Source organism: Glycine max, chromosome 10, assembly GCF_000004515.6.
Source record: "Glycine max cultivar Williams 82 chromosome 10, Glycine_max_v4.0, whole genome shotgun sequence".
Taxonomy (NCBI): domain Eukaryota; kingdom Viridiplantae; phylum Streptophyta; class Magnoliopsida; order Fabales; family Fabaceae; genus Glycine; species Glycine max.
Window position 1 is genome coordinate 30,669,529 of NC_038246.2, and position 10,833 is coordinate 30,680,361.

A 10,833-nucleotide genomic window follows, 5' to 3' on the forward strand; every position below is an offset into this window, starting at 1 on the left:
TTTTATGTCATGCAAATATTGTTATTTTTGTGATGTGTATATGATTCATAAGGTGTGATAAATTGTTATATTGAGATTATGAAATTGTGATTGAGATTGTGTGTAAGTGATAAATTGAGTATGTGTTAAATTGTAAGATACATGTTGTGGAAGCAATGTTTTCCAAGATTATTTTGATGATGCCAAAGGCTCAAGTCAAGAATCAAGAGTCAAGCAAGTTTCAAGAATCAAAGAGTCGTTCAATCAAAGCAAGTTTCAAGAATCAAAGAGTCGTTCAATCAAGATTCAAGATTAAAGTGAAAATTCAAGAGAAGACTCAATTAAGATAAGTATTAAAAGAGTTTTTCAAAATATTGAATAACATAATTTTGTTCAAGAGAATTTTTCAAAGAAAAATCTTTTACCAAGAGTTTTACTCTCTGGTAATCGATTACCAGAAGGCAATAATCGATTACCAGTAGCCAACATTCTTTTCAACTGATTTTCAAAGCTGTAATCGATTACCAAAATCATGTAATCGATTACCAATGTTTTAAAATGTTAGATTTCAAATTTCAAGAGTCACAACTTGTGATAAAACATTTTCAAATCATTTCAAACTTGGGTAATCGATTACCAGTGTTTCTAAACGTTGGTTTTCAAATTTAAACATGAAGAGTCACATTTGTTGATGTGTAATCGATTACACTACAATGGTAATCAATTACCAGTGATTTATTTTGAAAATTAAATTACCAAAAGTCATAATTCTTAAAGTGACTAGTTTCTGAAGATTTTTTAAAAGTCACAACCTTTAAAGTGATTAGTTTTCAAAAGAGTCTCAACTTTTAAAGTGACTAGTTTTTAAAAGAGTCACAACTTTTAAAAAGTGACTAGTTTTGAAGAAATTGCCAAGAGTTATAAACTTTTAACTTGAGTCATCAAATGACTATAAATATGTGACCATGGCATGAATTTTAAAGTGACAACTTTCATATTTCTTTCATTCACTCAAAGCATTCTTCTAAAAGTTTTTTGTTCAAAACTTTCTTTATTCAAGAAAAGTTCATTGGCCAAAAACTTGTGTTATTCTTCTTCTTCATTCCTTCTCTCTCTTGCCAGAAGAATTCAAAGGACTAACCGCTTGAAAATTCTTTTGATTCTTCCTTCTCTCTCTTACCAAAAGATTCAAAGGACTAACCGCTTGAGAATTATTTTGTTTCTTCCTTCTCCCTCTTGCCAAAAGATTCAAAGGACTAACCGCCTGAGAATTCTCTTGATTCTTCCTCTTCCCTTTAAACAAAAGATTTCAAAGGACTAACCGCCTGAGATATCTTTTGTTTCCCCTTACAAAGATTCAAGGGACTAACCGCCTAAGAATTCTTTGTCTTAACACGTTGGAGGGTACATCCTTTGTAGTACAAGTAGAGGGTACATCTACTTGGGTTGTAATACTGAGAACAAGAGAGGATACATCTCTTGTGGATCAGTTCAAGTGGAGGGTACATTCACTTGGTTGTTCAAAGAAAACAAGGAAGGGTACATCCCTTATGGATCTTTGCTTGTAAAGAATTTTACAAGGTTATTGGAAATCTCAAGAATCGGTGGTTGCTTAGGGACTGGACGTAGGCACAGGTTGTGGCCGAACCAGTATAAATCTTGTATTTGTCTTCTTCTTCCCTACACTCTTTATCTTTCCACTATGTACTTTTTATTTCCGCTTTACTTTTGTCTAAGTTATTGTTTCTGCTCTTTACTTTCTCATAAATTAGTAGTAAAACTTAATTGAATCTAGTAACATTAAGAAGGATAAATTTTTAATTAGTCAAGACACATTCATAATTAATTCAACCCCCCTTCTTAATTATTCTGAGGCCACTTGATTCAACACATGTGTATTGAGATATTGTACGCATTGAGTTGTGAGATATGAATTGTACAATCACACAACTATAAGACCCTTTAAGAACGACTAGTTTTATGATGGGTTCCACTGTGGGAACCCAACAAGTCAAATCACTTTGAGGCGCGACAAGTTAAAATAATTTTGAAAACAATTGAGTAGTTGTGTGTATTGCATAGTTCACAGGTAAAGTCTGTGTTTGTGCCATGTATATATTAATATTGTGTGATGTGTATATGATTTGTGAGGTGTGATAACATGTTGCTTTGGGATTATAATATTGTGATTGAGATTGAGTGTGTGTGATAAATTGAATGTGTTGAATTGTAAGATACATGTGTATTAAGATATTGTATGCATTGAGTTGTGAGCTATAAATTACACAATCACACAACTGTAAGACCCTTTAAGGACGATGAGTTAATGCGCAACGAGTATTATGATGGGAACCACTGTGGGAACCCAACAAATTGAATTACTTTGAGGTGCGACGAGTTAAAATTATTTTGAGAAGAATTGAGGAGTCATGTGTTTTGTATAATTCATAGATAAAATCTGTGTATTAAAATGTTTTTTGGGTTGAACCTGAATTAGGAGGGATAGGCCCTAACAGACTCTTCGGAGTCTAGACCTTGGTGGTAAATACACTCGGTTTGAGTGCTCTTCTAAGCCCATGTTGATCTCATATGGTTGGAGGATTCTTGCAAAACAACATAGCACTGACTGGTCTCCCTATGATTTCACCTAGTGAAAGTGATCTGACTTCCAATGTGTGGTCCATCTTGTCATATACTTCTAGGCACCCCGTGAAGTTTTTCATTGACATTGTACCTCATTGCATATAGGATTGAGTCTTAGTATATCTGTTGCATAACGTCTGTGTAATGATTATTGTGACTTGTTATGTGATAGTGTGTAATGAATTGTGTAAGTGTGGAATGCGGTATTGTATTTCAAATGTGTTGTCTTGAATATGTCATCGTGAAGGCATGAAATGTGATTAAATTCTAGGACAAGTGATGTTACATGATGAGTGTTGAAATGATGAAAATTATGCAAAAGTTGACCCTTATTATACCTATATTGTTGTTATAATTATATTATTGTTATATTTATATCATACTTGTATGCTTTCGTTTATCTCTATTCGTGGAGAAATGTGATGATTCCTCGTGTGGTTTTTGTATTTGGATCCTGTGATGATATTGAACTTTATGTTTGTGGAAGCAAATGGCTAGGTGAATTGCTTTAAGGAACCCGTACTGGAGGACAATGAGACACAATGCTCTGATAGGATGTGAGATTGGGGGCATGAGTTTTTGTTTTAATGGCACGATGTTTCGAACATGTTATTTTACTTTATTTTATTTTGTTGCTTAATTTGGAGTGAATAGACATTTTGGTCCCTGTCTTTGTAACCATTTTGCAAATTAGTCCCTATCTTTTTTAAATGTAAAAAATAGTCCCTATCTTTACATCCGTTATGCAAATAAGTCCCTATTGTTAAAATTCAATTTCCACTGATAGTCATATGTCTATGTGGCAAGTAGCCACTTACCACTTACCACCACGTGTAGTAGTGGGGTCATTGGTGATCCACGTGAGTAAAGCCTCATTTCAACTTCCAGAAACCAACCCAAACCCAAGTTCCTTACTTTTTTGGGTGATTTTCAATTTTCAAAGGTTTGGATTTGCAGACGTTGTTGTTGTTTGTTCAAAACTGAAAGAGTGATGATGGGTATGGATTTTCACGGCATGAAAAGGAAGAGGCTGCAGGCTTTGTGCAAGAAACATGACATCCCTTCAAAGACATAAATGTGGAAATGATTGATTTGGTGACTCCTGGCCCGGGTTTAGAGAAAATGAGTGTTGTTTCAGTTAAGAATTTGAAAAGTTCAGAGATTGAAAGGTTGGAGTTTGAAACAAATTTTTCCCGGGAAATAACAAGGGGAGATTTTGGAATTTGTAGAGTTGAGGAAGACATGAAAAGTGGACTCAATGAGGAACAAGTTGTTAACAATCAAGGAGGTTTGCATTCAGCACCAGTTGTAGTTGTTGTAGAGGAATTTAACAACCCTCTGGTGGAGGGAGAAGGCGAGCATTTGGGTGGTGAAAATAATCTTCTTGAAGATGTTTGTGAAAATGGAAAGGAAAGAGATGAAGTTGTAGAACAAGGAAACCACAATAGCCCTCAAGGGTCAAACATGAAAGATGCCAACAATACACCTCACTAATGGGCGTTACTTTCAAATTTAACAAGGACTATTTTGTAACACTTATGCAAAGATAAGGATTATTTTTTACATTTAAAAAAGATAGGGACTAATTTGCAAAATGGTTACAAAGACAGGGACCAAAATGCCTATTCACTCCTTAATTTGAGTTCTTTTGTAAACTTTAGCGACCTTGTTGTGAATCGGAAATGTTTCTGATAAATTTTATTTGGTAACAGTGAAACAAATGTTGACCTTTTTTCCACGTGGATTTACTTACAATTTTATTAAATAAAATTAATTTTGATTAGATTCCGCATCTTATGTGTTTTTTTTCATTTATATGCATGTTGGGATACATGGTGTCACACATAACATAATGCTTTTGCATATGAGGTGTTTCAATGTTCATAAGTGTATCTTGACCATTTATAATTGGTTTTCAAACTTATATATGAAAATATTATTTTATTTATTTTATTATTATTATTATCCATTATTATAGTACAATCATATCAATACTGTTGGATGTATATTTTATATTAGTTTAAGAAAATTATTAATATTGATTAGATGTTTATTCTCGAAAATTGTATGCTCATTATTTTCATTATAATTTTGAGCAATTATAATTCTAAATTTAAATATTTGAAAGATTATGAATATATTTTGAGATATATTATTCAAAAAAAATTGATTAGTATTTTCATACCTTTAATGTGCTCCCATAGTAGAAATATCAAGGAAAAATAACTTACGAAACATTTGAAGTTTATTTCTTATATACTCGTGAAAAAAGCTATAAAATTTATATGAAAAATCATATCACTACTTTATTCTTATTCGTTATTATTATTATAGATGTAATTAACAATGATTATTTATAATTTAAATATTTTATATGGATTACTTTCGGATGACTTTATATTCACGCTTATTTTCACATTATGATTTGATTCATTCTTTTGTCAGAAGACATATTATTTGACTTAAAAGATTTGTAAATTCAGGTAATCAATAGCGTATGTATGTGTATATGAATTTTATACACATGTTTTTGAAAAGTTTTTCTTTGAATTGGTTTGTAAACTAATGTATAAAATGTGATGCTTTTAACTGTGATCGAGATTCAAATTATTTTGTGCTTATATATGATTGTCCGTGCTATTTATAATCCAAAATAAAATTTTGTCATCTTTATATTTAGAAGTGCATTCAGTGAGTTATCATAATTAGTTTTGTTTCACACGAACATGATTAATTATATATTAAAAGAAATATGAATTTGATTTAAAGTTGTATTTTGCGCATGATTGATTTCATATAGGTTGAATGCTTTTCTTTGAATGACATTATTGATTTATAAATATGTATGCATGATATGCACTGTGTCTTTTATATAGAACAATGTCAAGAAAAATAAGAAATAACTTGAGATATATTTTGTCTATCTCAATGGTATAATGACTCACAAGACAAGATACCAATGTTAAAATTGTACTACACATTTATCGGTACAATTGGAAAACATATGATTATAAACCAAAAATTTACAAGACAAAATAAGTTTGTTATTTGGAATGACCAATTGAGCCATTCCAATTTATTATGATGCAAAAAGTAGTTAAAAAATTGATGTGAACACCCATTGAAGAGTCAAAAGAATCTTCAGTTTAATGATTTCTGATGTATTACTTATTTCCAAGAGAAGTTAATAATAAAACCATCACATGATAATGCTAGTGTGTTTACATCTCATGATTTTATTGAGTATTGTATGACTATTAGAATTTATATTGCACAAAATGAACTTGCAAAATCACTTACTAAAGATTTAAAATTGATTGCAAGACCATTGCTCATTAGATCAAAACTATGAATGTCTTATTGGGGAAATGCAATCCTGCATATTGCAATATTAATTAGCATCGAGCTAATAAGTTATAGTTAGTTCTCATCTCTTGAAATTGATTTTCGGTTAGCAACCTTATATTTTCAATTTAATATATGTCTTTTCTTCAGATGTATTATATATGTTGTAAATATGAGTCTAATTATTTGATCACAACACATTGAGATGAGTCCTCAAAGAAGGTTGCAAATATATGTTGGGTATGAATCTTCATATGCAATAAAATATGTTGAATCATCAACAATAGGTTTATTTACAACTCAGTTTATCGATTGTTATTTTGAATTAGTTTTTCCAACATGAGAGGGAGATAGTAGGAAGTTGGAAAAATGAGATTAGTTTAAATGGATTGTCATTATCTTGATGCTTGTGAATCAAAAATTCAAAAGATAATTCATTTACAAAGTTTAGTAAAAAAAATGACTAAATCGTAGGTATCAACTGCTAATGCTCCAATAAAGTTTGATGTCCTTGTTGGACATGATAATATTAAAAAACAAGTCTTAGATACACATGAAGCATAATAGATCATTGGTTTCAAAGATAAAAATTCTCAATTAAGAAAGTAAACTAGAAGTAATATGACCAAATTGAGGTTATGAGGATGTTAAAAGATTCCTCAGACATATTTATATATTTTAGTTCTAAAAGGACTCAGTTACTTGAAATTAGTGAAATTAAAGAAATCTCATATTGTGTCATGAGTGAAATATGATGGAATGAAAATAAAATCAACTTTGACAATATATTTGCATATAATGTAGTGTTCAATGAAATACATGATAATGATAATGATAATGAGGAATAAGAGTAAGTTTAAAAAAGATTATAGACAAAGAAATGATTAACCAAAATAGAAAAATTCAATTGAGGAAAAATTAGACTCATTTTCCAAAGTGAATGATTTTTGGACCTATAGTCAATACACTTGAAGATGTGAAACACAATTAGGTTTTTGGACATGTAGTCCATAAACCTGAAAATGAAAAACTAGTTAGATTTTTGGACATGTAGCCCATATACTTGAAGATGTAAAATCAATTAAGTTTTTGGACTCGTAGATTATACACTTGAAGGTGTAAAAATAATTAAGTTTTTGGACTTATAGGTTATGCACTTGAAGATGTAAAACCAATTGGATGTAAATAAATTTTTGTGCAAAACGAGAATGATGAAATTGTGAGATATAAAACATGATTTGTTGCTCAAGAATTTTCACAAAGACCTAACATTATCTTTGAATACACATATTCACCTGTAGTGGATGTGAAACTTAATCAATCTAGTTACACATGAAAGGTTTAATTTACATCTAATGAATATTGTTACAGCCTATTTTGTATTGGTATATTGATAATGACATTTGTATGGAACTTATTAGTGGATATAATTTGCCCAGTAGTGCAAATTATTGAAAAGATTATCCTATCAAATTGATCAAGTCAATGTACGAACTAAAACAATCTAGATTATGAAGAACTCCTATAGGATTTAATCTTCTCAATAATATTTGATAAAAGAATGACATAAAATCATCTCGTTTGTCTATGTATTTTTACTAAAAGCATGAAAATAAATTTGACGTAATTATTTTATATGAAGATGACATAAATACTTTTGGAACTTTTGAAGAACTTTCAAAGCTATAAATTGATTAAACAAAGAGTTTGAGATGAAAGACCAAGGAAACACAAAGTTTTGTTTGAGAAATTGGATACTTGAAGAATAAAAAATTTTGTGCATCGGTAAGCTTTTATAGCAAAGGTGCTTAAAAGATTTTACATGGGAAAATTACATTCATTGTACACTCCAATGATTGTAAGGTCTCTAAATATTAACTATGATTCTTTTAGATATTGAGAAAAGAATCAAGAAGTATTTAGTTCTGAAGTACCATGTCTTAGTGTATCTTACTATGCATACATGACCTGATATATCATTTTCCACTAATTCACTAACAAAATATAATTATTCACCAGTACAAAGACATTTATGCATGCACTTTTTTATTTTAGAGGTTATTTATGTTGAACCAGCAGCCTCAATAACTTAAGAAGGATAGACTTAGAATGCAGAAGAAGCAACAATCAATTTAATAATGTTCTTTAAACATGTAAGACAAAATTGATTGCAACAAAATAAATGAGATAAGAGAAGAGAGAATGCAAACACAGTTTTATACTGGTTCGACAAAGTCCGTGCCTACATCCAGTACTCAAGCAACCCACTTGAGATTTTCCACTCCCTTTGTAAAAATCCATTTACAAAGTCTGAACCACACAGGGACAACCCATCCCTTGTGTTCAGGAATTCTTACAACTTAAAGATCCTCAATCCCTTAATCAATCTCTTTGAATGAAAAGAAAGAAAGAAGAATTCTCTCTTGAAGAGAAAGATATTACAATTGAAGTCCATGGAGAAACTCTTAATGAATTTGCAAGTGTTTGCCCAAGAGTTTCTTTTGAGAGAAAATTTGGCAATGAAGTTCTTTTGGAATTTTTCTCATTTCCTTTTGAGAGGATAAAACATTTTGAACAAGCAAAACTCTCTCTTTAAAATTCGTGCCCAAGTCACTTATTTATAGGCCTTTGATGACCATTCACAAATCCAATCAAAAGATGTGACTATTGACAGATTTTCTGAAAACTCTCTACTGGTAATCGATTACAATGTTTGTGTAATCAGTTACACAGCTATAATTTGAAGGGTCATGACTTTTGAATTTGAATTTCAGGAATTTCGTTGCTGGTAATTGATTACAGACATATGATAATCGATTACATGTTCAAAATTTAAATTCAAAACCCTTTTCAACAACTCTTTTTATTCTCCCCTTCTGGTAATCGATTACACTTCCTGGTAATCGATTACCAAAGCCTTGCATGACTTTGAAACCCTTTGTTTTGAAGCAAGGCTTGGTCTTGAAGAAATCTTGAATCAAGGCTTTGTTTGTTGAAGAAATCTTATATTAATCTTGAAGCAAATGTAATAGCCTTGTTTGATTCTTCTTTGACATCATCAAAATCATGTATACATATATTCACAATTTATTAGATCCTTACAATGATATATCATAAGTTTACATGAGGTGTTACAATAATTCCATAATAATACGTGAAACAAGCCAAAATATGCACATCAGCTAACCATGTAGAAAATTTAGCTCAACATAAGGAAAAATGACATCAACGATCACATGTGAAGACAATGTTACATGTATTGCTTAGTTGAAAAAAATGATACATGAAAGGAGATAAAATAAAACATATTTTACCCAAGTTATTTTTCACCCATGATCTCCAAAAGAATGGTGATATAAATGTTCAACAAGTTTGTTCGCGAGAAAATCTAGAAGATCTCGCTACAAATCCATTGACAAGGAAAACCTTTGAGCAACTTGTTAACAAGATTGAACTTCCTGGCAAGGTTTTCAATGAGATAGGTGATAACGTACTCAAGAATGATGTACTTTTTTCCTTCACTAGATTTTTATCCCACATGATTTTTTCTAATAAGGTTTTAACGAGGTACATTTTCAAATTAATGGGCATCCAAGGGAGAGTGTTATGAATAATCTTTTGTGGATGTCATTATCTTCCCTTATCCTTATTTGTATATATCTTTATTTGTATTTATCTTTTGTAATGGTTCAAATACCTTTTGTATCTATAAATAGGTTACTTCTTTTAGAATGAATACACACAATTATCATTCTCTCTAAACTATCTTCTCTGCTTTCTCTCTATTTCTTCATGTTATATTTAACCACTTTTAAAATAATTATAAATTTCAATAACCTTTTAATATTTTTTTTACAACCTTATCATATATTAAGTCTATGATCGAATCTACATATTGAATAACAATTTTTTTATATTTTTAAAATATTATAATTAAGTTTTATGGAAAATTAAATTTATATAATTTTATGTAATTTATTTGCATTCGTTCGGATATTATTCAAGTTTGATCTTTGTCGAAAATAATTATTGATCAGATTTTACTTACCTTTTGACTAAACTTCAAATTAGTCTGAGTTTATTTTTCCTAATGAACTAGAGGGTTAAAACATTTTTTTTTCTTTGCATCAAAATTATTTTATATCCTATTTGGTTTAAATTCTCCCTTCTCAAGTAAAGCCTCCATGCAATCACATAAAAAAAAACCTCCATGCAAATATTATTTGTTTTAAAAAATTTCTCTTATTCTTCTCTTATATTCTTATTTAAATTCCTTCATTTCTTTACTTGATTCTTTCATATCTCCCCTAATTTCTTCTTCTCTTTCTTATCCAATTTTATAGAGATTTTCTCTAATTTTCTAGGATAAATTAATTATTCTTATATATTATAACCTGCATACTAATTTAAATTTCTTTATATCATATTAATTTATCTTTTTTCTCTATTTAAACTATATTGCCTTTCTCATCTTTGATGTGTTCAACAAATATCCTCCTCTTTTACTATCATTTCATTCATTTAAATAAATATTTACATGAATCATTTTATATATATTTTCTTTAATTATATAATATGGACAAATTTTTCTCTTTATGATATATAATTATAATAAAAAATTATATATTAGATTTGTCTTGTACATTGCACACTAAAATACTAGTTATAAGTTAATAAATGTATTTAAAATAATGTATTTATGGCGTTTATCATAAATTAAAATTAGAATACACAACTTATAAAAAGTGGAACTTTCACATTCCTCACTATTCTTACTATTCTTAATATTTTTTTTCTTTAAAATGTGCTTATGTTTAAGTGTCCGATTGATTCTCTATCAAACAATGCTATAAGGGAGATATTCAT